Below are 27,203 nucleotides of genomic sequence, written 5' to 3'. Positions count from 1 at the left end.
TTTGTAAATGAGAAATAAATCTCCACTGGACTAAGCCACCGAGATTTGGGAGTCATTGGCCATTGCAGCATAACCTAGCCTATCTACACTAATGAATGATATAAAAATGAGAACAGTTAAAATAGGGGTGCCTGGGTGGTTCAATTGGTTAAGCATCTGCCTTTGGCTCAAGTCATGATCTCAGAGTTCTGGGATCGAACCCCACTTCAGGCTCCCTGCTCACCCAGGAGTCTTCTTGTCCCTCTCCCTCTGCCCTGCTTGTGTGCTCTCTCTCTCTCTCTCTTTCTTAGTCTCTCACTCTCAAATAAAGAAATAAAATCTTTTTTAGAAAAAAAGAACAATGCCAGAACAAGGGCATCCCGAGTGGCGCAGCAGTTTAGCACTGTCTTATTAGGCCCAGGGTTTGATCGAGTCCCACGTCAGGTTCCCAGCATGGAGCCTGCTTATCCCTCTGCCTGTGTCTCTGCCTCTCTCTCTCTCTCTCTCTCTCTCTCTCTCTGCCTCTCATGAATAAATAAATAAAATCTTTAAAAAGATTTTAAAAAAACCAGAACAATAAAAATATTTTTAAACATGGAGAGAGAAATTATTCCAAAATGTTTATAATTCTGTTTTTAGGTGATGATATATACAGGTAATTTTAAAAAACACTAGTTTTGGGTATTTTTAATATTCTATCATGTAATACATTAATTTTAGTGGGAAAAAATTTCTTTTAAAAGCCCCCCAAAGTTATTGGTGGAGGGTTAGACACATAGATGAATGGAACAGAATAGAGAACCCTAAAGTAAACCTACACAAAAATGTTCAACGGATTTTTTACCAAAATGCAAAATGAGAAAGGATAGTTTTTTCAGTAAATGGTGCTGGAGCAATTAGACATCCATAGCAAAAAGAAAGAAAGAAAAGAAAGAAAGAAAGAGAGAAAGAAAGAAAGAAAGAAAGAAAGAAAGAAAGAAAGAAAGAAAGAAAGTTAATACCAACCCAAACTCCATGTTGTATACGAAAATTAACTCAAAATCACAGACTTTAATGTAAAACAAAATAATAAAACTTTCAGGAAAAAAAATAAGAGAAAATCTTCAGGACCTATGTAAAAGTTCTTAACTCAAACACATGAGAAATTGATTAAATTCAGCCTTATCAAAATCTTAAACTTTTGTTCTGCAAAGACCCCCATCAAGTAGATAAAAAGACAAATGACAGAATGAGAGTAAATATTTGCAAATCACAAGTCCAACAAAGAACTGGTATGTAGCATATATAAAGAAATCTCAACAGGGAACACACAAAAAATACAATTAGGAAATGGGTAAAAGACATGAGAAAACACTTCACCAAAGATAAGACATGGATAGCAAATAAGCACGTGAAAATATGTTCAGTCATTAGCCATTGGGAAATGGAAGTTAACATCACCATGAGGAATCTTTACCTAACTGTCAGAATGGCCAAAATTTTACAGTCCTACATTGCTGGTAGGAATGTAAATTATCACAGCCACTTTGAAAGAGAGTTTAGCAGTTTCTAATAAAACTAAACAAGCAACTACCATAAGACCCAAGAATTGCACTCTTGGGCATTTATCCCAAAGAAATGAAAACATAGTTTAACACGAAAGCCTATACATAAGTATTCAAGGCAGCTTTATTCGTAAGGCTGGAAACAGCTCAGAATGCTTCAATGAATGAATGCTTAAACAGGCTGGTGGTACATCCATTCCATAGAATATGACTCAACAATGAAAAAGGAACAAACTATTGATGCACACCACAAGTTGTGATGCAAAATGTTGCATACTCTCATTGCATCCATCTACCTTTCTTGAAATGACAAAATTATAGAAATGGAGAACAGAGGAATTGTTGCCAGAGTTAAGGAGGAAAATGGGTAGCTATAAAAAGGCAAAATAAGGGATTCTTCTGGTGCAAGAGATGTCTATATCTTGACTGTATCAATGTCAACATCTTGTGACATGTTGTGTCAGTATACTATGAGATGTTACCATTAGGGGAAACTGGGCAAAGGGCACAGGTCTCTATTATTTCTTACACCTACATACAAATCTACAAGTACCTCAAAATAAAAGACTTAATTTTTAAAAAAGGAGTTTTTAAAAAGTCCTGAGAGTGATCAAAATCATTACCATGTGTGGCAAAGACTGAATATCCACTGTTCCTTTCTTCTTACTCCCCAAATCCTACATATTAGGGGGTACAATATGTCTAATTAATAAAATTAAATTTCCAAATTCCTTTTCAGATGTGAATGACTAAAGAGTTTTAAGCAGAAATCATTGGGAGGAGCTTCTAGGAAACCTTTCTCAAGGTGCCTGGAACGTGTATGCCATGACTGGAGCTACAGGCACCATTCTGCCACCAGGATGGAATCCAGTACTAAAGATAAGAGATAGAAGGAGCCTAGATGCCAATGGCCATGGAAATGCCAGCCCTGGACTGCCTCTGAGTTTTTCAATTAAGCCACTGAAACTTGATTTTCCATTACCTGTAGTCAAATCTAACCTAATTGGCATACCATACAAGTCACCACATCCCTCAGCTCCTCAGCTCCCCCTATCCAGTCCCAACCATACCTACGCCCCCACAGTAGAAAGGCGACTTGGCCTGGGGCTTAGTTGTGTTTCAGAGGCAAGAGTAAGTGCAGAATTAAAAAAGCAGAGAAGGCCTTGATTTATTTATATTAGAAAATTCTCAGGGCACCTGAGTGGTTGAGTTATTTGAGTGTCCGACTCTTGATTTCAGCTCAAGTCGTAATCTTGGGGTCTTGGGATTGAGCCCCACATTGGGCTCCTCACTCAGCAGTGAGTCTGCTGGAGATTCTCACTTTCCTTCTTCCTATTGCTCTCTCTCTCTCTCTCTCAAATAAATAAGTCTTAAAAAAAAAAAAAAAAGAAAAGAAGACTCTCAAGAAGCTTAAGAAAAAACAAAAATAACTGGGAAGTTGAAAGTGAGAAAAAAAGCAAAATCCTGAGAGAAAATATTTTTTGGAAAAACTAGAAAAATCTGGGCAGTGAGGGGAAGACAGAGAAGTTCTGTTGGATATTTTGCTGTGAAAGGACCCCTTCAGGCCTCTTAGGAAGGTTTTAGTAAATATTTGGTTTTTGAAAATTATTTTTTAAATTTCAGAACAAGTTTCTCTGATTCTGCCCAAGATACTGTGAAATGCCACTAGGCAGCCCAGGTGTATCCTGGTTACACAAGAATTGTCTATATACCCAGGGTCCCCTGAGCTAGATGCTCAGTAACTCAAGGGAAAGATAAGAAAAAAGTGAGGTGTTTTAGGAGGCATAAGCAGGCGAACATTGGCTCTAACAAAACCATAATCAACTTTTAAAAATATTTTTGAAGAGGAATGTCACAGAGGTTCTCTCTCTCTCTCTCTCTCTCTCTCTCTCTCTAAAACTTTATTTTAGAGAGTTCACTCATGCAAATGAATAGGGGGAGGAACAGAGGCAAAGGATCCTCCAGCAACTCCCTGGCCAGAGTCCGAGGTAGGGCTCGATCCCATGACCCATGAGGTCACAACCTGAGCTGAAACTGAGAGTTGGTCAGCCAATCGACTGAGCCACCCAGGTGCCCCTATTTCTCTCTCTATTTTTTTTTTTAAAATGCAGAGCTTTAAGTAAGGCACAGGGAAGCTTATGGTTACACAGGTATGGTCAAATTTTGGGTTTTTCCCCACTTACTAGTTATATAATTTGGAGTAAATTAACTAGTAGCCCAAGCTCCAGTTTTCTCATTTGAAAAATAAACTAAAAACTACCCCAAGTTCTACATGAGAGCGTGTATGTGAAAATGCCTGGAACCCTATAGATGCTGGATGGTATTTCTTCCTCTTCTGATGGTTGCTAATCCAGCTGCTGCCATAGGGTGGTGGTTAGTCTGTTGTGTGCTTCCCAAAAGATTCAGGGATCAGTCATGACACATTCTTGGCTTCTCAGAAAGGAAGGGAAAACATTCAGGTTAATGTTTTGGGAGAAAAAAACAGTCTGTCTCTTTTCAAGGTAACAAGGTAATGAAGACTCTGGAAAAAGCTAGAATGTTGTCTTTCCTGCCTAGGAAAGAAAAGCCAGTCACTGCACCAGGATAGAAAGGATCCTGGTTCAGCCAAGAACCTAACGTGGGTGCTGGAAAAACACTCCTTTCTTGCCTGGGGGCTTGCCGGCTACCTCTCACCTGGGCAGGTGGTGGTGTGTGGCAAAGCACCCAGCTTCAGGAACATGTTGACGGATCCATGGAAATTCAGAGAATGGAAGCAACTGGTATGTTACAAGAAACTGATTTACGAGCAATAAAACTGGGTACAGCCTGTGTCATTCTGGCAAATGTGGCCAAGGATGGGTGGGAGGAGATTGGGAGGTGGTCAAGAAGGGTAGCAGAAGCTTTCAGAATCTGTCAACAAGGGGCATATTGCCAGAGACAAGTTTGGGATGTGAGAAGGCCATGCGGGGTCCTGAGAGCATCCAGCCCAATTCTGACCTCCAGGAAAGCTTATACTCTGTTCCTTGGCTTAAGAAATCCTCCAGGAGGATCCAAGCTCCAATTCAAGGTCTGTGCAACTGGAATTATAGGAGGGCTCAGGACAGGCCAGATGACTGACATGCTATCTCAGTGGGGCAATAAGGACTCAGGGGTCTCATCTCATGCCATATCTCTGAACTTCTGATTTCTTCTCCAAAAAATGAGGAGGCTGGACAAAGCAGCTCCTAAAGAAGCCATCCAGGGGCACCTGGGTGGCTCAGTGGTTGAGTGCCTGCCTTTGGCTCAGGTTATGATGCTAGGGTCCTGGGATCGAGTTCTGCATCAGGCTCCCTGCAGGGAGCTTGCTTCTCCCTCTGTCTTACGTCTCTGCCTCTCTCTGTGTGTCTCTCATGAGTAAATAAATAAAACCTCTTAAAAAATAAAGAAGCTGTCCATCCTAAAAGTCTATGTTTCTACAGAAAGCCAATGGCTCTCCCAAATTGTAGCTTATAGAGAAAGGCAGCCCACAGCAGATCGCCCCTGTGCACATAGGTCATGCAAGTCAGATTCACCCTTGCTCTTCCAACTGTACGGAGAAATGTGACTACTAAGAGTTGCCCGGGTCAAGGTGAGGTTACAGCATCTATTAAACAAAGAACCAGCTCTTTCCCTCTCTAGCTTCTGGCTGGTTCATTCAGCATTCTGGGCCTCAGCTTTTCATCCTTTTTCATGAATAAAATAAAAACAAATCCCTGCCTATATCACAGGCTTGCCCTGAGGATGCCATGAAGCTGGAGACTAGGAGGAGCTCTGACAATGCCATAGCAGGGGTTCTCAAACTGGCTGCATGTTAGACTCTACCTAGAGCCCCACCTCAGAGATCCCTACTGAACCAGCACTTTCCTAATGTTCCTTGTGGGATTCTAATGTATACCCAGGAATGAGAACCACTTTTCTCCGACTCTGCATAAATACATGTTGTTGCTAATAAAGGTGAAAATTTCAGCCAAGCAGTCTTTTAGCTTATACAGCACTAACAACCCATTTGACTGATTTTTGTACTAATGACCATTTATTGTAACACCAGATCTCTTGGGTTTCTATAATGTTTACATTATTGTGGGAATGAAAAAAACAAATATAAGAAATAAAATCTTAAATTATTCTCTATAAAGATCTCTCCAAACCAGTGGTTCCCAAACATCAGTCTTCAACAACAAATTATCCAAACCACCAGAGGTTTTGGTTGAAGTCCCAGATTTTCCAAACACTGCTTCCTAGAACTGAATCCAAGCCTTTGAGGGTGGGGAATGGGTATGAGCCATCACTTCAGGTGATTCTGAAGCACAGCCAGGCTAGAGAATCATTGCTAACACATTCTGGGATGGGCACATCCTGCCAGGAAAGAAGGCCTCCAGGAAGGGAAGCAGTGATGTGCCCTTGAGCCTTCGGCCTCTGCTTCCTCACTGGGCCTCCAGGTTTCCAACTGTGAAATGAGACACCAGTAAATGATGGGCTCTGGCAGTGCTCAGAGATATAACCCACAAACTGTTTCTCATTGTGCAAGGGAGTACAGCTCCCATGTCACAACTAGGCTAGATGGAGGACACATTCTTATCTTGGTTACCAGTGAACACAGATACCACACTGTGGACTCAGGAGATACCTGCTGATGTGGCCTTTCTCCACCTTCCTGCTTGCACTTTGTCTCGCTCAGAAAACTTTGATTCTTTCAACACCCTGCAGTCCACCTTGCCCCATCTTCATTGTGTCAATTAGCAGATACACACTGCATCCCAGGCTGGGCATTGGGGTCGCTGCAAAGAACATGACAGAAGCCATCTCTGCACCTCAGAGCTTAAAGTCTTGTCTAGAGACAGGTGAGGAGGATAAGGCTGGGTCAGGAGAAGCAAAGGGTGAGTCAGACTCAGCAATGTTGCTGGGATGTGATGAGGACTTCATAGTGCCAGCACTCATTTATGGGTCACTTACCTTGCCAACCTGATCCCCATGCACCACATAGGACTCATCACTATCATCTCCATTTTGTGGTGGAGAAAATGGAGAAATTGGAGATTTAAAAGCCTAGAGACAGGCAGCAGCTGAGAAGGGAAGCCGGGGTTTGAACCCAGAAGCATGGATACCATGGATACCATTACTGGTTTTCTGAGTGGTTTTTTCTTGTGTGCTATGTGAAGACCTTGTTTTTTATTTACAAGCCATTGAAGGATTTTGCATACTTTACTAGGAGCCTTGGGAGCATGGACTAGGAGAAGAGATGACACAGGCCCTAGGAACTTCCAGGGAATCCTGAGTATTGACCCAAGTGTATGGTCAAGAAGGAAGGGAAGAATATACGCTCCAGGTGGGGCACATCCCCCGCTCCCTCTGGACTTCTTGTCCCCTAGGAATGAGTGTCAATGGATATGTGGCAGGGCCAGCCCTTCTAATGTCCAGCATCCAAGGCAGAGCCTCTATTTCCTGCATCTACAGGTGGCAGGTGTGGACAGAGCCCTGGACTCAGGAGGTTGGAGTTCTTTTTTTTTTTTAAGATTTTATTTATTTATTCATGAGAGACACATAGAGAGAGAGGGGGGCAGAGACACAGGCAGAGGGAGAAACAGGCTCCATGCAGGGAGCCCCGATCCCGGGGTCTCCAGGATCAGGCCCTGGACTGAAGACGGTGCTGAACCACTGGGCCACCCGGACTGCCCAGGAGATTGGAGTTCTAAATAAGCTCAGCTACTTACTAGCTATATGGCTGGGCAAGTGACTTAACTGCTGTATGCCTTACATACAAAACAAGGAGATAAGGCTTTCTTCAGAAAATGCTACAAAGATTGGGGAGAAGATTCAAGGATGGGTGTTGAAGACTATTCTATACTCACGCTCATAGGCACTTTGCATGTGTTATCAAATGACAGCCCTCAGCATTCAGCCCCCTTAGGAATTGCTTCAGCAGAAGACAACCTTGCCCAGGGTCACACATCCAAAGACAGATCCATCCCCAGCTATAAAGGCCTTGTCATCTCACCCCAAGTTGGAACAGCAGTAAAGAGCTGTCTATTTTCAGAACTCCCTGCAAAATTGGCTGAGTCTCCACTGAGACTCCATGGCAGCCCACTTCTCCTTCTGCCTGTCCTGTTTCTTCTCTCTCCTCTGTGGAGATTGATCCAAGCCACTACCTTATAAGCCTCAGTACCCTAACCTGCCTCTCAGATTCTGTTTCCCAAAGAACCGAATCTGTTATGGTTGAGAGCGTGTTTTCATTGTTGTTGCTGCTACTGCGCTTTTTAGTTGTGTCAAAGTATACATAACATAAAGTATACCATTTTAACCATTTCTAAGTGTTCTGTGCCATGGCATTAAGTACATTTACATTGTTGTACAATCATCACCACCATCCACCTACAGAACTCCTCATCTTTCAAAACAGTTGTTGTCACCATTAAACACTAACTCTCCATTCCCCCTTTATCCAGACCCTGGCAGCCACCATGCTACCATTTCTGATAGAACCACCATTTCTGTCTCTATGAATTTGACTCCTCTAGGAATCTAATATAAGTGAAACCATACAGTATTTGTCCTTTTGTGGCTAGCGTATTTTACTCTTAGCACAACATCCTCAAGATTCATCCATGTTGTTCAGTACGGAATACAGAATTTCCATATATATATATATATATATATAACATTTTCATTATGCTTTCACCCATTTATATATACTTGAGTTGTTCCATCCTTTGGGTATAGTGGATGATGCTGCTATAAACATGGGTGTTCAAAACCCTGACTTCAATCACTCTGGGTATATACCCAAATGTGGAATTGCTGGATTGTACAGTAATCTTATGTTTAATTTTTTGAGGAACCGCCATGCTGTTTTCTACAGTGGCTACATCATTTTGCATTTCTACCAACAGTGCACAAGGATTCCAGTTTCTCCACATCCTCACCAACCCTTGCTATTTCCTCTTCTTTTGATAGTAACCGATTTAATTGCTAGTTGCTAATTGTTTTTCAACGTAAGTCTCCAGCCTTCCTCCTCTAGGAGCTGTGTTTTTTAAATGTTTCAGGCAGTTTCACCACAAACAGATTTGAGAACCACAGCTCTGAAATCTAGTAGTCACAACATCTTACTCCTGGATGGATCGGATACATATCTCCAAGCTTTTAAAATAAATCACATGGAACGATGGGACGCGCATGGACCCTGACATGCAAAGCTCTGGGCTCTTTGTCTTATTTGAAGTGACCTCCTTGTCTTTGCCAGTAAAATGAGACCTTCAAAACAGAGCAATAAGGTCCATTTGGCTTTGCCATTATCCAACTCTTGTGCTAGAGTTCTAGGTAGGAACTCATTTAGAGAAATCATTTTTGCTGGGCATGGACAGATACCACACACACAGGGGAATTGGACACAATCTTCCTTCTCAGTGTTTATCCTCTTCAATCCTGCACATATCTCCTGTAGAGACTCCCCTGGGGATATCAGCCTCATAGCTTTCCCACAATACTTAATAGGAGTTAAATGGAGAGCTTCAGAAACAAGGGCATCCACCCATAGATATGAGGAGCCAGAGCAGTGAGGGCTGTGGCCATCCCCTCCCCTCCCTACTTTGCTTCCTTTCAGAGCTGTGTGGCCATCCCTGGGCCAAGACATGAGCCTGTGCCTTAGAATAGAACCTTGGTGGGAGTCTGCCCTTCCCTCAGAAAACCCCTGTATCCAACCATTCCAATGGATTCACAAAGCTCTGACAGAGGAAGAAGAATTAGATTTTTTAAATCCACAGACCTGACTTTCTCAGAATGCCAGCAAAATATTTCTATTCCACTATAAAAGCATTCATTCTCCCCAAACCCACTGCTGACCAAACTATTTTAATTGTGGCAATTAAAGTGTCTTTCTTAGGCACTTAGGTATTTGTCAGGCACATCCTCTAGCCACTAGCACTATGCTAGATTCAGGAGAAAATGCCACATACAGTAGTAATGTTGTGGTGCTGATTTTTGAATTCTCAGGGTCAAGCACTTTGTCTAGGAAAGATTCTGTGGCAACTGAGTCCACAAGGCTGTGGTTTTTCCCTGACCTTCCAGACCAGTAACCTCACTGCCAAGACAGGGAGCTGAGTTCCTCCCCCTGACTCCCAGAGAGCTCAGTTTCTCGTTTCAGGATTGTGCTGGGGGCCCCTTCCAGCTGCGACCCCAGCTACAGGAAAACTTCGTAACACTGTGGGGAGATGTGCAAGTTAAAGAAAGAAGAAAGAAAGAAAGAAGAAAGAAAGAAAGAAGAAAGAAAGAAAGAAAGAAAGAAAGAAAGAAAGAAAGAAAGAAAGAAAGAAAGAAAGAGACTTTGCTGGTCTCCACCCACCCTCCCCCGCCCCCTTCTCACTTGGTGACTTTCTCACTTGCTGACAGAGGGCCTGATCCAGTGACCACATGTTCCATGAGCCTCTTCCAGCCATGGCAGTTGAATATTAACTAGTCTAAACCAATCCGGCAATTCCATTTCTCATCATAGGGCATGCAATACAACCCTGGCCAATAAGAGGCTTCTAAGAATTTTTTTTTTTTTACATGAACAGGAATGCAAGTGAAGGATTCATCTCTTTCTGCTTCTGATTGTTTTCATATGTGGATGTGATCTTTGGCACTGCTACAACCACCATGTGACCATGAAGAGAAGGCCAAAAGAATCCCTGAGTCTTAACTTGGTCAAGCCATTGAGTTAATCAACCCTGAAATCACCCTGCCTCTGGACTTCTTGTGAGATGAAACAACCACTTTTAGCTAGTATTCTGTTTCTTGTAGCCAGAAGCATCTAATGTAACAGTGGCCCAACATGTAGCTTTGACCAAAGGAGCCAACAGGACACAGGACAGCAGCAGCCAGGTATTAACTAGAAGGTTGCATTATCCACATGTAGAATAATGAGCTACTACATGACCAAGATTGGTACATAAGATGAACCCACTGGCCAACTTTTCATATCACGGATAAGGAATTTGAAACTTAAGAAAGTTATAAAAACAAAACTCCATATTTCTTTATAATTTCACAGGTTGCTTTTATATCAGTCATCTCACTTCATCTTCATAAAAATTACTATTATTATCCTCATTTTACAGGTGAGTAAGCTAAAGCTGATGGGAAATATTAAGCCATTAATAGTTATATTGTGTTTTATAGTTTATAAAGTGCTTTGCTCATCATAATTTTTCTAATTATTATCTTTAAATCTAATCTGCAAGGTAGAAGTTTATAAATAAAGAAGCAGGCTCAGAAAGGTCAACTCACTTGGCCAAACTCCATCAAGTTCCAAAGCTGTAGTTCCTATATCAGGGGTTCTCATAGTGAAGACCCTGGACCCACAGACTCAGTGTCCCCAGGGAATATCTTAGAAATGCAAATTATCAGGTTCCACCCAGACTCATTGAATCAGAAACTCTGGGATGGAGCCCAGCAATTGGTGTTTACTAAGACCTCCAGGTGATTCTGATGCACACTCACATTTGAGAAGCATTTGCTTTGTACCACAGCTGTCTTTTCAGTGACTTGCCCAAAGTTACCCTGCCAGGTTAGCCAGGGGTCTCAGTCAAGGGCCAAGTGCTCTTCCTCATACAAAAAGTTGATGCTAACGGAAAAAAGAATATGTACCCCCAACCACAACAATAGAAGATGAGACCATAGCTGTTGATCTCAAGCTATAAAGTCATGAAGCATATGCTATACTATAAATAAAATATTGCCCTCCAACCTTGAATAAAATTATTTTAGGATCAATAAGCAGAGATGATACTATTGTACACATCATATAATCAACTTACAGAACTTAGAAACTTAACTAGTGGTATGACCAGCAATATATATCCATTCGGAAGAGATGAAGACTTTCAAGAAACTGATCCTTAATGAGTTGTGAGGGGAAGAGAGATTATAATACCAATCACCTACCATGCACCAAACACTTTACAAATGTGATGTTGTCTAAGCTCAAACAATCCTTCTTTGTTGGTATTATCCTGCCATGTAAAGAATCTGAGATTCAGAAACCTTAACTAACTTGCCTGAGGTTCACTCAGCTAATGAAGGCTATAATCATTACTCAAATAAAGGTCTGGTTTGCTCCAAATTCAGAATTCTTTTGGCTACTTCACTTTATTATTGATCATGCTGCATCTGGGAGAAAAGCTTTCAAATCATCTCACATAGAACACCGATGTCCTATCTGCAATCTTGAGGTTGGCTAGGTCCTCACTTAGGACACACCTATCCCTCTTTGCTTCCATACCCACCCTGCTCTCTACCTTGTGCACCTGACTTTCCTCCCAGTGGTCCTGGACAGCATCACACTCATTTTCATAACCCTCAAGGTGCCTAGCACAGAGCTCTAAACAGAGCAGGTGCCCTTAAATGTTTACTTAAAACATTTTCAGATATTGATGTTGAGGCACGGCCCTGATCTTCAAAGATGATGGTATTAGAAGAAACGATATCCTCCCAACATGTCCACAGTGCCTCAGGCCACTGCTGGACAAATGAACCCTTGGTCTGAGCCACAGTGAAAACTCTTTTTGTTCCTGTGTGGTTGGATTGTATCAGCCCGGCACCTCCTGCAAGCCACAGGGTGGTTGCTTAAGAGATATTGTTGACAGATTGATTTACTGACTAATTTATACGACATACTTATCCAATGACATAGGTATCTTGGAGGGAGTTCAGAGAAAAATAACCAAGTTGATTAAAGGATTGGAAAATGTGCTTTACAGGGAAAGGTTATAGGGACTGGGGTTATTTAACTTGGAGCTGAGAAAGCTGCGGAACACTGCGTGTGTAGGCTATCACCCTGTAAAGAAGAGATGGCTCCTCTACCCCATCCTGCTTGCTTTCCACCTGGAAAACCAAGACCCAAAGAGCAGAAGTACCAGGCAGCCATCCAGAGCAGGTCTAGGCATTGTAACTGTTAGTCCAGTGGTCTCTCCGCATCTCCAAGTCTCCTGCAGCAGCATACACACACACACACACACACACACACACACACACACACACACACGTACCAAGATGCATACACATGCACAAAGAAATACCCATTCACATATGCACACCTTACAGGCATGCACATTTACATATACACACTTTTACACACATAGACACACACATATAGGCATGTATACCCACACAAAAATACACAAACATACATTTAAGCACATAGGTACTGGAAATGGCAACCAGCTCTCCTCTTTACCCCAAGCTTAGATAAGGAAAGCAGACCCATCTGAGGTCACCATAATAAGAGGATTTCTGGATGATGTTTATATATCTAAGAGAGTAAATACAGACTGATGTGGGTTATACTTCTCTAGGAATCACCCCTCACAGAGGATATTCAATATTCTCACTGTCTGAGGTGCACTTCTGGGCTATGGGAAGGGCCCACATGCCTTCCCATGCCTCCTCCATGGTTACACAACTGAGAGACAGTGATTTACACCCCCTTCCCCATACTATCGAGTGGACTTCCTCCTCCAAGTAGGGGATGAGTCAGCACTAGGGTGGAGCCCTGTGGGAAGATGCAGAACTGAGGCACAGAAGGCAATTAGTAGCAGTCACACTGTACTTGGTCAAGAGTCTGCCCTCACCGGCTGTGTGCCCTCTGCAAAATATCCAGCTACCTCAAGTCTCAGTCTCTTTGTCAGTAAACAGGGACCAGAAGATAGCATCTGTCTCACCCAGCGATGACAGTAAAAAGAGCAACAAGGAGGTAGAAACTGGGTTTGACTTTGGGGCTGCCCATAATTTAATCTCTCTATGCCCCACTTTCTTCTGTAGGAATGGACACAGTGATGCTAATCCTGAAACCAGCAGAGAAAATGCAATGAGGTAATTCTTAGGGACTCCCAACCCCTTTCCCTGCCAATCTTTATATTCATCCGGGCTCTTTATAGCTTTTTCTTAAAGCCTTGATTATCTGAGAAGCAAGTGTGATCCCTGAACCATCCCACCATGGGCTATCCTCACCGTGCAGGAGTGGAGGGGCAGCCCCTCCCCCCCCACTCTAAGAGCCTGAGGGAGGGTCCTCAGGAGGGATTTCTCCCTCTCTGGCTTCAGTGACTGCATTGTTCCCTCTCCCGGGACAGGTGGGAGAACCAGACAGGCTATAATATTAACATCCTGTAAATCAACGAGCAGGAACCTGAATCTCAGCAGCACCGTGTTTAAACATGACCTACCACCAGACAACCCAGCAGGCTGGGGAAAGAGACCCAATCTTGCATCACCACAGGTATCCTGCTCAAGACGTCCCTCCCAGAGTCTCAGGCTGAAACGCCTCCCTGTTGGCTATGACTTCCCAGAAACAAGATACTCTACCCCAGGGATGGCTGACCCCAAAGGATACAGACCTACAGACTCACCGTTCTCTGCAAAGCAAAAGGGCATGGCCAGCTCTTCTGAGCCCTCTGAGCCCCAGGAAAATGACCAGCAGAGGAGTGTCAGGCCAGTTTAGATGCTTGCCCCACTCTCTGAAGCTGGTTCAACCTCCTGGGGCCACAGGGCTGGTGGCCTTCTTCTGGACAGTCCTTGCAGCCACTCTCCTTGACTTGAGAGGCCAGAACCCCCGTCCCACAGAGCAGCTACCCTATCTCCTCGCTTAAGCAGACAGCCCTTTTGCACGAAAGCCAGACACCCAGCAGCTCTCCTCAGAACAGAACTGGATTATGACAAACCGAGAGAGGATTAGTGGGGGACACCATCTGCAGAGAGAATAATTAGCTTAGTGAGTTACACAGATTGTTCCTGGCTCTCTGCCCAAGGGTACACTCTTCAAGACTGTTAAACACAGCCCCCATGGGCTTTCAGGGGAGTCCTCCCAGCACCAGGGGCTCCTGCCTGATTCCAGCCACCAGCGTGGGCCTCCAGCAGCCTGTGATGGCAGGGGGGTGCTCCATGGAAGCTCAAGCCCTGTGTCAGGCTGGTTCCCATCTACCTGAATAAATCAGAAAAGGAAATAGGGTGTTATTGCAGGAGGTAGGAATTAGATATGTGAAGACTTTAAAGAACTGACTGGTGAGTAAACCCATCCATCAGTTGTTTTCTCTACCAATCTTGAGGGATCCCACTTACTCATTTGAGACTGAATTGATCATTTTGGCTTTATGTTGACAACACTTCTAGGCAACTATTGAAGCCTGGAATTATCAAATCCACCCTTTCTGAGGGAAGAAAACTATTTTTTCTTAGAACATTCACATTTAGGGAGTGCCTGGATGGCTTAGTCAGGTAAGCGTCTGCCTTTGGCTCAGGTCATGATCCCAGGGTCCCAGGATTAGGTCCCACATCAGGCTCCCTGCTCAACAGAGAGTCTCTCTCTCTCTCTCTCTCTCTCAAATAAATAAATAAAATCTCTAATTAAAAAAAAAAAAAGAATATTCACGTTTAGGTGCAGGGTTGCCTGGAGGCAGAATGAACTACGTGACCTAAAACTTGGTGGCTTCCTTACTGGAATTTAAGGAGGTGAAAGAGCCACCTGCAGAAACGATTGGGACTGAGAGCCCATCGCCATAAAGGGGCAACAACTTAGGCAATGTACATTCAATATCAATATGACTGATCAGTTCTGCAAACAAAATCACTCAAGGCTTGCCTCTGGCTGACAGATGTGGGATTCAATCCAATCAGATGCGCATACATGTGGGCTCCAGAACGGAGATCACTCTGTATTTGAAAGCTAGGTGTATTAGTCAAATTTCTCAAATGAAACTGAATCAATAAGAATATAGAAAGATCTAGCTGTGCAGAGATTATAAAGGATTGGCCCATGCAGCTATGGAGGCTGAGGAGTCCCACATCTGCAAGCTGAAGAGCCAGGCGAGCTGGTGGTGTAGTTCCAATCTCAGCCAGAAGGCCGGAGAACCAGGAGCCCTGATGTGGCGGGAGAAGATGGAGGTCCCAGCTTAAACAAAAAGAACAAATTCTCCTGTCCTCTACTTTCTTGTTCTTTGGAGCCCTCGACAGATTGGATGGCACTTACCCACATCAGGGAGGGTGATCTGCTTTACTAAGGCTATCACTTTGAATGCGAATCTCTTTCAGAAACACCTTCACAGACACCTCCAGAAATAATGTTTTACCAGCCATCTGGGCATTCCTTAGCCTAGTCAAGCTGACACGTAAAATTAACTGTCATACTTGGCTAGCCTAGGTAATCTTAATAAGTCTGAAGAGACATTGTCCAACACAATAGTCATTGGCTGATCCAGATTCTTCATGCCAACGTAGAACATAAGGAACACAAAACAAATTTCAGACGGTATGTGTTGGCTCATTGAGTACTTGTAAAGTGTACAACATTCATTGGTATTCAATAAATGACAATTCATCTACTCTATGAGGTAGGTATTATTATGATACCACTTTTTGAATGGGGAACCTGAAACTTGGAGAGGTTAACTTTCCAAAAGTCATTTGGCTGGTATGTGATGGAACCAGAATTTAGATCCAGGCTGCTTGGTATCAGCCTCCTTGTGTCTAACCATTACACTGTACTTTTGGGGGACAATAGCATAGGCCCAGAGAAGGAATGATTTTATTAAAGCGATAAGAAAGAGCATGAAGTGTCAAAAAAGGAATGAGGAGAGAAGTAAAAAAAACAAAAAACAAAAAAAACAGAAGTGTGTTTCTTCATAACCAGACCACTGTGCATAATAGATGTCTGTGATTTGGGGGGCAAAGAAGGGCAGGTAGGGTAATGTCAGGAGGGAGGACACTTTAAAGCGACTCTGACACATCCCTGTGTGCCAAAGGCCTTGGTCCTTACACCCTCTCCTTGGGCCCCACTTGCTTTGTTGTACCCTCTTCTTCAAGGTCCTCTTTAGAGTCCCCAGATTCCTCACCTCTTCTACATCCAAGGCCCTGCCCCTTCTTTTTCCCCAGCAAATATTTTATTATCCTCAGGCAGAAAGGCTTTGTTGTTGGGGCAGGTGAGGTTGATTGTCTACTTAACTGCCATGACTACTTTCTTCATTGCCAATAGGACCCCACTTTTTGAGGTTGAATACTAAAAGTCCTATCCACTTCTTTTGCAGAGCCATTTATGTAGCCTTCTGCCCTCTGCCCCAGTATTCCCTGAGAGCCATCTTGGCACAACCAAAGAAGCCCATTAAGTTATTCTAAAAAAATCTCTCCCCAAAATGATCTCTCCCCTGGCCCTAAGGCTAACTTCCACATTTCTCTTTCCTACATTGAAGTTAGACCTTTGTCAATTTCCATCATGACCCTATACTCTCACCTTACCATGCCCATCACCCAGTTACCCCATCCCCCACCCACTTCTCCTGCAGCAATCCTCTGTTTGTTTCCTAGAATTAAGTCTCTTATGAATTGCCTCCCTATTTTTGTCTTATTTTATTTTTCCTTTCCTTCTCTTAAATCCCACATTTGAGTGAATTCATATGGTATTTGTGTTTGTTTTATCATCCACCCACTTCTCCTGACTTAGGGGAAGAAGGGCTCACCAGCCTGCTTCACATAGCTAATCTACTAGACACCATACTCTTTCTCTGCCCTGACCCTCAGTCCCCCATTAGTCCTCTCTGTCTCCACAGAGTCCTTTTCTCCAGGCATCCATTCCTGTCTGGACTGGGTGTCCTTCCTCTCTTCCCCCCAGCCTCCTGAGTGCTCTGTCCTTACACTTAGCACTCTTTGTGATTTGATCTGCTTCTCTCCTAGACTGCAAGCATCTTGGGGACAAGGCCTGTGTTTATTCATTCAATTAATATGTATGAAATGTCTTCTCAGACACTGTTGTAGGCACATGGTCCCTGCAGTGAGCAAAGCAAAGACCTTCCTTTCATGGACATTACATTCTAGTGGGACAGCAAATACAAAAAAATACAAACAAATAGCAAATAAATATATGGTAGGTGGTAATAAGTGCTGTGAAGGAAAATAAAGCAGGATGAGGGTACAGAGAGTGAGAAGAAAGCATCTCTGAGGATGTGACGTGTAGTCACATCCTGAGTGGAAAGAGCTGGCCAAACAGGTACCTGGGAGAAGAGCCTTCTGGACAGAAGCAAGAAAAGGTTCAAAATCTCCAAGAAAGAGCATGCTCCAAGTCAGTGCTAGGAACAAGGGCCACATCATAGAAGATTTTTATAGGTTATCTCTGTATCTCACACTTGTAGCAGAATGGATACACTCTTCATAAACATTTTTTGAGTGAATGAATGAATGATTGCTTAGAAATATGCTGAGGTTTATTATGTCCTAAAAATGGCCTTTCTTTGCTGTGTACTTCCCCCATCCCACTTGCAGGGGTCCTTTCCCAGGGAAGCTAAGGCCTAACAGGTTGCATGCTCACAAAGCCTAAATTTACCTTCTGAGTAGTGTCTACAACAGGGTAGACCCTTGACTTCTCATAAAAATTTGTCTGTAATGGAGCTCCTTTTATGTTAATGAACAGACTTCCTGCCCACCCCACCACCACCCCAGCCCTGGAAAAGTCTCCCAAGATGACTGATGACTGTCCCTTTCTCAGGGCCCTGACAGGAAGTAGGACGTGCAACGCACATTGGTGACCAGAGGAGATATCCTGCAACCTAAACGCCCCCACTTCCTGGTTCTGGCAAATCACTTTATTTCTGTGAACAAGAAACCGCCATTGCCTGATCCATCTCATGACCTGGTTTGACCCAGGTTGGACCTCAGAAATTAGTTTCTGCAGCACTGAGAGATTGAGTATAGATACACACAACTCTAAACCCAAATAATAGTGACTTAAAAAGCGGGTGGGTTTTTTCCTCTCATATCATAAAACGTCCAGAGTTCAGTAATCAGTCACTGGTGCAGTAGCCTTGGCTATCATCAGGGACCCCAGGATGGAGTTCTCACTCACGTGCTTGCAACATGACTGCTAGTGCTCCAGTGATCATCTCTACATTCCCAATTGGAAGAAAGAAGGAGATAAAGGGTGAATGGGCTTTCCAAAGCCCAGAAAACCTATCCAGGGACTATGTCACATAATCAGTCCAATCTGCAAAGGAGACAGGGAAATATTTTTCAGTTGTGTACATTCCTCCCTTGGAAGAATTGGAGTCCTATTCATAGGACTAAGAGAGAATAAATACTGGACGGACCACAAAGTGTATCTGTCAGGATCCACCCCCTGAGCTACCCATCATCCATAAATACCATTCTTCGTATTCATATTCATGCCCACTAAGGGTGATGCTCTCTTTTCTATCATGTCTAAATGTGGTCACTATAGTCCAAAGTTCTAAAAACTGAAAGTCAAAGAGTCTGCCCCAGCATCCTCCATATGCAATGACAGAAAAGGAAGATAACTGTCTTTAAAACTCCCACAAACAAAAGACAATAATGGGAAACCCACAGCATTCATTGATCCATAGCAATTCTGGAGTACTCTGGAACAGAACCAGTGTGGACTCTTGGTCTTGGCCATGGACTATATTTCTGGCCAGTTGCTTCAACCTCTGAAAGAATCTCCCTGAAGTATTTTCCTCATTGCTCTCCCTTCCGGGAACCTTTTCTTATCCATTATTCTCCAAGCTCCATCTCAGAATGGTGTTTGGAAGGATGACTTTTCTTGGAAATTCTCAGCCATTAAAGCTTACCTCTTACTTGTTTGGGTTTGGAGGTATAGTTAGTTTTAGTCATGAAATGTTTCAGGTAAGATTAGGCTTTCAATGGTAATATTAAAAACTTAGCTAACTTTGGTTCTAATTGTTTCTGTTGATTCCATGTGCAAACAACCCACAGAACCAAAGATCCTATCTAGACTTAATTTTTAGAGCTGCTTGCCTTTTTCTGTGGGCCACTGCGTAATACCTTAGCCCATAAAATAGTACTACTGACTTGAGGTAATCTCTAACAATAATTTCCATTTGGAAGGTTTAATCCTATCTTTACTAAGTGATCATTGCCTTTGCCTCATGGCACAGCAGTCTTTTCTTACTGTGGCTGTCATTTTCAAGCCACTATTTATAAATTATTCAGTTTGAAGTATAGAAGTAGTTGGTTTTTTTAATCCCGTAAGACTTCAAATTACAGTGATCTCTTTGGACACTCATGTTCACAGCATTATTCTGAAAAAGCCAAAAGGTGGAAACAACCCAAGTGTCCATCAGTAAACAAAATGTCATCTATCCATACAATGGAATATTATTCTACCTTAAAAATGAAATTCTGACACAGGTTACAACATGGATGAACTTTGAGGACATTACATGAAATTAACCTGTCACAAAAGGACAGATACTGTATACCTTCAATATGAGTAGCGAGAGTAGTTGAATTCATACAGACAGAAAGTAGAATGGTGGCTGTCAGGGCTTTTGGGGGAGAAGAGAATGGGGAGTTATTGTTTGCTGAATATAGTATTCCAGTATGGGAAAATGAAAAAGTTCTGGAGATGGATGGTGCTGATGGTTGCATGACAATGTGAATGCACTTAATGTCACTGAACTGTATGCTTGAAAATTATTTAAGTGCTAAACTTTCTTACACATATTTTGCCATTATTTTAAAACATCATATTTAATAGATACATAAGTAAAAATATTGCAATGCTCTCAGCAAACATAGATGGTAGACTGTAGGCAAAGGGTATATCCCTAAGAAAATCAGTATTTTTATTCATTTCTGCTTTTAGATTGTCCTACTTCAGCCTGAATTTATATCTCTGATTTTGCTGCCATAAGTCTGGATTTTTCTTACCATATTCTCTGATGCCATACCTATGGTTGGCATGTGGTATACATTTCAAGATACAGTAGGTGACAGTTTTAAATGCGTTCAAATATATCATGTAGCTTTTATTCTGTGATATCTGATATATTACTATCTCTCGACATACTTTCTTAATTCAGTCACTTTCAAATATTAGATTGTTAATTGCAACATCCCACTCCTGGTACAGTGGTCGGCCTCAGGAGGAATTACTAGAACTGTGAATACCAGCCACTTAATTACAGTGGGTTAAACACCAACAGGTTTGGTTTTGTCATCCAAAGAATAGTCTAGAAGTAGGTAACTGATGGTGTTGGTTTGATTAGCCTTTTTTTTATGGTCCAAGATGCTTCTGAGGTTTCAGCCATGGCATCTATGCTCTAGGCAAGAAGAATAAAGGAGAAAAAGACCAAAAAAAAAAATGTGTGTTCCGGGTGCATATGCTTCTCTTAAAACCCTTCTATGATATACCAGCTAGAAACTTCTGCTTATATCTTATTGGGGAAAAACTTTATCATATGGTCAGCTCTAGCTGAAAGAGTCTAAGATATGAAGCTTTTAGCTGAACATAGTGCTGTCCCTTCCCCCAAACATGAGAATTCTGTTAGTAATGCAAATAGGGAGGATAAGTATTAGGGAACAACCAGCATTCTCTGTATCTCTTCTGAAGAAATTCGAGTTCTCTTGACACCACAAACCAGCAGCTCATAACTAATCTATCAACTATCCTATTAGACTGCTTTCACCTTACCCTATATATTCTTAGTAGGTAGATTGCATTTTTTAGAAAAATTTTTAACTTTATGTATTTTCTTTAAAGTGCCTATGCTGTATATATGTGAACAAAATTTATGTGTGCCATGTAAGTTCCCTTAGGGTACATTATCAGTCAAGGTTCTCCAAAGAAACAGAACCAAGAGAAGAGATAGATAGATGATGATTATAGATAGTTGATAATGATGATAGTAGGTAAATTGATAGATGATTGACAGATGATGATGATGATGAAGAAGAAGATGATGATGATAGATAGATAGATAGATAGATAGATAGATAGATAGATGATAGATATTATGAGATTTTTTAAGGAATTGACTTATGTGATTACAGTGTATTAGTCCAAAATCTATAGGACAAGTTGACAGCCTAGAAACTCAGATAGGAGTTGATGCTGCAGTCTTGAAGCAGAATTTCTTCTTTTTCAAGAAACTTCCATTTTTCTCTCTAGAACTTCAGTTGACTGGAAGAGCTCCACCAACAATATAAAGAGAAATCTCCTTTACTTAAAGTCATCTGATTATAGCTGTCAATCATACCTACAAAATACCTTCACAGCAACACCTAGCTTAGTGTTTGATTAAATAACTGGATACTAGGGTCCAGTCAAATTGATACATAAAACTAACCATCACAGATAGGTAATATGATGTAGATTAAATGGCACTATGTGGTCAGAGGCTTGAGTTCCAGTCTGGAGTCCTATACCTAACCAATGATGTTCCCTTTGCTCTGGGCCTCTATCCATTATCTGGAATTTTAAGGCCATAGACAAGAATATCTTTGTGTTCCCTTCCAGATGAAATATTTTTAAATATTAAATATTTAAAACATTTAAAGTTTTAATTTAAATATGTAATATTAAATATTTTTAAATATTGCCTTACTGTATACCTTTTTGTATTTTGAATATCTGCCATCATGTCTTAGTATGATGATAAAGGTGATAAAAACAATGTTGATCAATATTATGGAATATGGAGGTTCCCCAAATAATTAAAAATAGAACTACTGGGGCACCTAGGTGGCTCAGCAGTTGAACGTTGCCTTTAGCTCAGGTCATGACCCTGGGGTCCTGAGATTGAGTCCCATGGGGAGCCTGCTTCTCCCTCTTCCTTTGCCTCTGCCTCTCTGTGTCTCTCATGAATAAATAAACAAAATCTTAAAAAAAATACAACTACCATATGATCCAGCAATTTCACTTCTGGGTATGTACTCAAAGGAAATAAAACAGGATATGAAAGAGATATATGCACCTCCATATTCATTGCAGCATTATTCACAATAGCCAAGGCATAGAAGCAACTTAAGTGTCTATTGATGGATGAATTGATAAAGAAAACATGGTGTGTGTGTGTGTGTATGTATAATGAAATATTATTCAACACTAAGAAAGAAGTAAATTCTGCTATTTATGACAACATGGAGAAATTGGAGGGCATTATGCTAAGTGAAAAAAGCCAGACACAGAAAGACAGATACTGTATGATCTCACTTATATCTGGAATCTTAAAAAGAGAGAAAAAAGTCAAACTCATAGAAACAAAGAGTTTAAAAGTTGTTGGTTGCCAGGGGCTAGGGTTGAGGAAATAGAAATAAGGAGAGGTTGGTAAAAGGATACAAACTTCCAGTTATAATATGAATAAGGTCTGAGGATCTAACATGTAACATGGTGACTGCTACAAAAAAAGTTGTTGATGATGATAAAGGATAAAAATAAAAATAATGGTCAGATCTTCCCTGAATCATTCAAAGGTATTTGAAATCTCCAGGTTATAGTGTATATTGTAGCCTGAAGTGAGAAGTTATATAAACTCTATTTGAGCACTAACTGGAGTCTGTGAACCCAAATGTCTAGATATTATCTAGAAAACTCTTGAATCCTGCGATAGTAATTAGCATGACCAAGTGTTAAGGTTAGGGTTTCTTTCTTTAAAAAAAAAAAAAAGATTATTTATTCATGAGAGACACAGGGAAAGAGAGGCTGAGACATAGGCAGAGGGAGAAGCAGGCTCCTTGCAGGGATCCCAATGGGGGACTTGGTCCTGGACCCCAGGATCACACCTTGAGTCGAAGGCAGACTCTCAACCACTGAGCCACTCAGGCACTCAGATTAGGGTTTCAATACTAGTTTTTCAAGATATTTAATCTCTCTAAGCTTCAGTTTCCTTATATGCCAAACGGGAATGATCATTATTATGTCTATCCGATGGAATAATTGCAAGGGTTAAAAGAGATAGTTAAAGCTCCTGAAATGTACCTTTCATTATTTACTAACTGAAAACACTCTTTAGCATTGCTTGATAAGTATATTAAATCATTCTTATAACCAAACAGACCTTTAAGATAAATGAGCTGACATACACATATTCATTCCACAAACGATAAATACCATTAAGTTTAAGAGTGCCAGACTCTGTGGCTTTTGTTTGGATCTCAGGGGAGATCTAAGAAAGCCATGTTTAACTAAAGAACACTGAGTATGGCCACAATGAGTCAAGTGGATAGGTAGGTCCATAACCTATTTTCCTCCTGTCAATATCACCTCGTGATGTCTCCAGTTATTCAACCAGTGAACAGTTACTGAGTGCCATCCACCATCTAGGCCCTACACTGGAAAAGTACAGATGGATGAAGCCCAGAGACAAGTGTGCAGAGCTGCCAGGATGGGCTGGACAAGGAAGAAGGATCCAGATCATCATAGGGCTTTGAAGGCTTTGCGGCTTACTCTAAGAGCAACCACTAAAAGTTTTGAAACAAGAAACTGACATAGTCTGATTTTATGTGTGTATTTGCATGTGTAGAGAAAGGAGAAGATATAAATTTACATAAAATGAAACGCCGGGACACCTGCACCCCGATGTTTCTAGCAGCAATGGCCACTATAGCCAAACTGTGGAAGGAGCCTCGGTGTCCAACGAAAGATGAATGGATAAAGAAGATGTGGTTTATGTATACAATGGAATATTACTCAGCTATTAGAAATGACAAATACCCACCATTTGCTTCAACGTGGATGGAACTGGAGGGTATTATGCTGAGTGAAGTAAGTCAGTCGGAGAAGGACAAACATTATATGTTCTCATTCATTTGGGGAATATAAATAATAGTGAAAGGGAATATAAGGGAAGGGAGAAGAAATGTGTGGGAAATATCAGAAAGGGAGACAGAACGTAAAGACTGCTAACTCTGGGAAACGAACTAGGGGTGGTAGAAGGGGAGGAGGGCGGGGGGTGGGAGTGAATGGGTGACGGGCACTGGGTATTATTCTGTATGTTAGTAAATTGAACACCAATAAAAAAAAAAAACAAATATGAAAAAAAAAATAAAAAAAAAAAAAAAGAAAAAAAAAATAGAATAAAAATCTTAAGTGAAGATATATGACAAAGTAACCCACCCCAAAAACAAGATGCAGAACATTATGATTGCCTTAGCAAGTTCCTCCTTGCCAATTTCCAGCCCATAATCAGATTTGTTTGTTTGTTTGCTTATTCTGGCAACAGTAGGGAGAATGGGTGAAGGAAGTGGGGGCAAGAATTGATGGGGGCTATCCTTGGGTAGTAGCAATGGGGATGAAGAGAAGAGAAGGAACTCAATAAATATTTAGAAGATAAAGTTGGTAAAGCTTGGAGTGTCTGGGAAGAAACAGAGGGAGAAGAAGTCAGGCATTGCCCACATGTTGCTGGCTTGAGCAGTTGAAGGGACATTTAACCAGCCTGGAGAAGAAGTATCTGAGAGACTTTCCAGAAGACCTAACATGCAGGCTGGGTTTTGCAAAAATCTGTGAGAGTTAGACAGGTGAGGGGAGTGAAAAGTGTATTTTAATGAAGGGGGTGGTAAAGGAAATCTCAGGGAAGATCCTGAGAATGAATACATATTGGAGTAACTTTAGCTTTATCTTAAACATCCCCCAAGGCATTTTAGTTATGTGTAACAATAAAATCGCATTTGGTCTAAGCCCATTTGAGTTTCTGGTGCCACAAAGAGAGCTGCAACCGTAAGAAGAAGATTGAGAGGGGTGGGAAAGGAGATGTGAAGGGGCTTTGGGTCTGGGATGTGGAGCCCCAGTCCAATGTTACTTGGGAGAGAAGTCAAGGAAGAGCATCAGAGTATCCAGGCACAGTGGCTGGCCTTCAGGACTACAGGCAGGGACAGCTTCTACCAAGTAGGCCTAGCCTCAGAGACTTACCCCTCAAACCACTGCATCAGGATTCCCACCAGCAACATGTCCACCCCCACAAACCTAACAAGTAGCACACCTTTCCAGTCATGCTTTCTCTGGGTAGAGATAGCACATCAGCACACCCCAAGCTGGAGATAGAGGAGAATGGACACACCCATTGCATAAATTTGGAAGTTATTTGCTATGGATGGATATTGAAGTCATGTGACTGGAAAAAAAAATCCCTCAAGAATATGTGACCTGTGAACGTTAAGGACATTATGCTGAGTGAAATAAGCCACTCACAAAATGGCAAATACCATATGATTCTACTTATTTGAGACATCTAAAGTAGTCACCCTCATAGAGTCAGTGTAGAATGGTGGTTGTGGGGGCTTGAAAGAGAGGAGTATGGAGAGTTGCTCATCAATGGGCATAATATTTCAGTTATACAAGACGGGTAAGTTCTAGAGACCAGCTGTACAACAGACTGCTTATAGTTAACAAGACTGTGTTGTACACTTAAAAATATATTGAGAGTAGATCTTGTGCTATCATAATAGAATTTTTAAAAAGAATATGTGGCCTAGAAGAAGAAGAGCATGAGGATGGAGCAAAGGACAGCACCAACATGTAAGGAATAAGTAGAGGGAGAGAAGTCTTCAGAGAAGGCAGAGAGGGAAAGGTGGAGAGAGAAATCATTCAGGAGAAAGCATCTAATGGAGGGTAGGGGGACAGGGTAACTGGGTGTTGGGCATTAAGGAGGGCACTTGATATAATGAGCACTGGGTATTGTATGCAACTGAGAAATCATTAAATTCTACCCTGAAATTAAAAATACATTATATGTTAACTAACTTGAATTTACATAAAACCAATTAATTAATTAATTAACTAATTAAATAAAAAGAAGCCAAGCTACATCAGCTAAGGATGATGAGGATGGAAAGGGATCCATGTTGAAATAACCACAGACTGCAAAGGGACACCCTCCATAAGATTAACAAGAGTGTGAGGGTTGCTGAAAAGAGAATGAGTAACTTGGCACAAGGAGCCAAAAGGCCCGATGGGAAGGAAGGGCGCCCCGTTCCCATTCCTTTGTCCCTAGTAATTTGCAGGAGTGGAACTAAATGGCTCTAACCAAGTTTTTCCTCATGGTGGGAAAGGTAGAAAGGGCCCTGAGGTAATATGCCCATGAGGGTAACAAAGGTGGGCCACGGGACCCTGATGGCATCACAGGTCTTTTGGAAAAAATGCCTTTGAATGGTTGAAGTGGCAGATGCTGGAAGCTTGGAAGCCCTTCTTCCCCCGCTCAGGGAAGAACTATAATATGGGAGCTCTCACTCCTGTCCAGGAACTCCTTTGCCAGGTCCAAACCAAAAGAGACAAGGAAGCCTGGAAAGGTACCAGAGAGGGAGCCCCACAACCAGATAGCTCAGCTACCAACTCCAGAGAGTGTCCAGGGTTTTCCTCATGGAGGCCCCTGGGTACAGAGTCATGGCTTGTGGCCAAAGAAGAACTTACCTGTATTAGTGGGCAGCAGGGCCTCCAGGACACAGAAGGCAAAGCTAGCCAAGAGAAGAGACTCACTCCCTACTCATCTCAGCATGTGGATGCTTGGGCAGTGAGCTAGAGGACACCCTCACAGAACTGTTTTCTGTACCCCAAAGTGAAGTCAGGATGCAGGAGTCATGGATGCTACTGGCCAGTGAAGAAATGAGATGAAACCAGATCTTGGTGGGAGGAAAGGTCCATAAGGACATGAAGACAGCAAATGGAGGCCAACTTTTCATAGAAACAAATCCTTGACCGTGAAAGGAAGGAGAGAAGTGAAGCTCAGGTTAAAGAATATAGGATGGGGGACATTTGTGAATGTTCTCAGGAAACTATGAGAAGGCTCACTTCCTGTGAAAGAAAGGTTGGACATTGGAAAGGGATGAAGGCCCCTGGAGCAGATGTAGGAGATGAGACCCAGAGGCCAGCTGAAGAGGAGGGGCCAGGGGTAAAAGCCTGGAAAAAGCCACCTTGAAGCAGGC

General features: G+C 42.0%; 1 long non-coding RNA gene across 2 annotated transcripts; it reads right to left on the bottom strand.

Annotated features, from left to right (window-relative positions):
* Window positions 1-5,251: 5,251 nt before the first annotated feature.
* Window positions 5,252-27,157, bottom strand: LOC111092382. 2 transcript variants are annotated; one of them, XR_005378611.1, is made up of 3 exons: window positions 26,692-27,157; window positions 6,148-6,376; window positions 5,252-5,967 (listed from the first exon to the last, which is right to left on the bottom strand). It is a non-coding gene; the product is annotated as an uncharacterized LOC111092382 (long non-coding RNA). The 2 variants fall into 2 exon arrangements; XR_005378612.1 differs by having other exon boundaries at window positions 6,148-6,298.
* Between the last annotated feature and the right edge of the window lie 46 nt (window positions 27,158-27,203).

This window comes from Canis lupus, chromosome 25, assembly GCF_011100685.1.
Source record: "Canis lupus familiaris isolate Mischka breed German Shepherd chromosome 25, alternate assembly UU_Cfam_GSD_1.0, whole genome shotgun sequence".
NCBI classification, from domain to species: Eukaryota; Metazoa; Chordata; class Mammalia; order Carnivora; family Canidae; genus Canis; species Canis lupus.
This window is presented reverse-complemented; position numbering and strand designations above follow the sequence as displayed.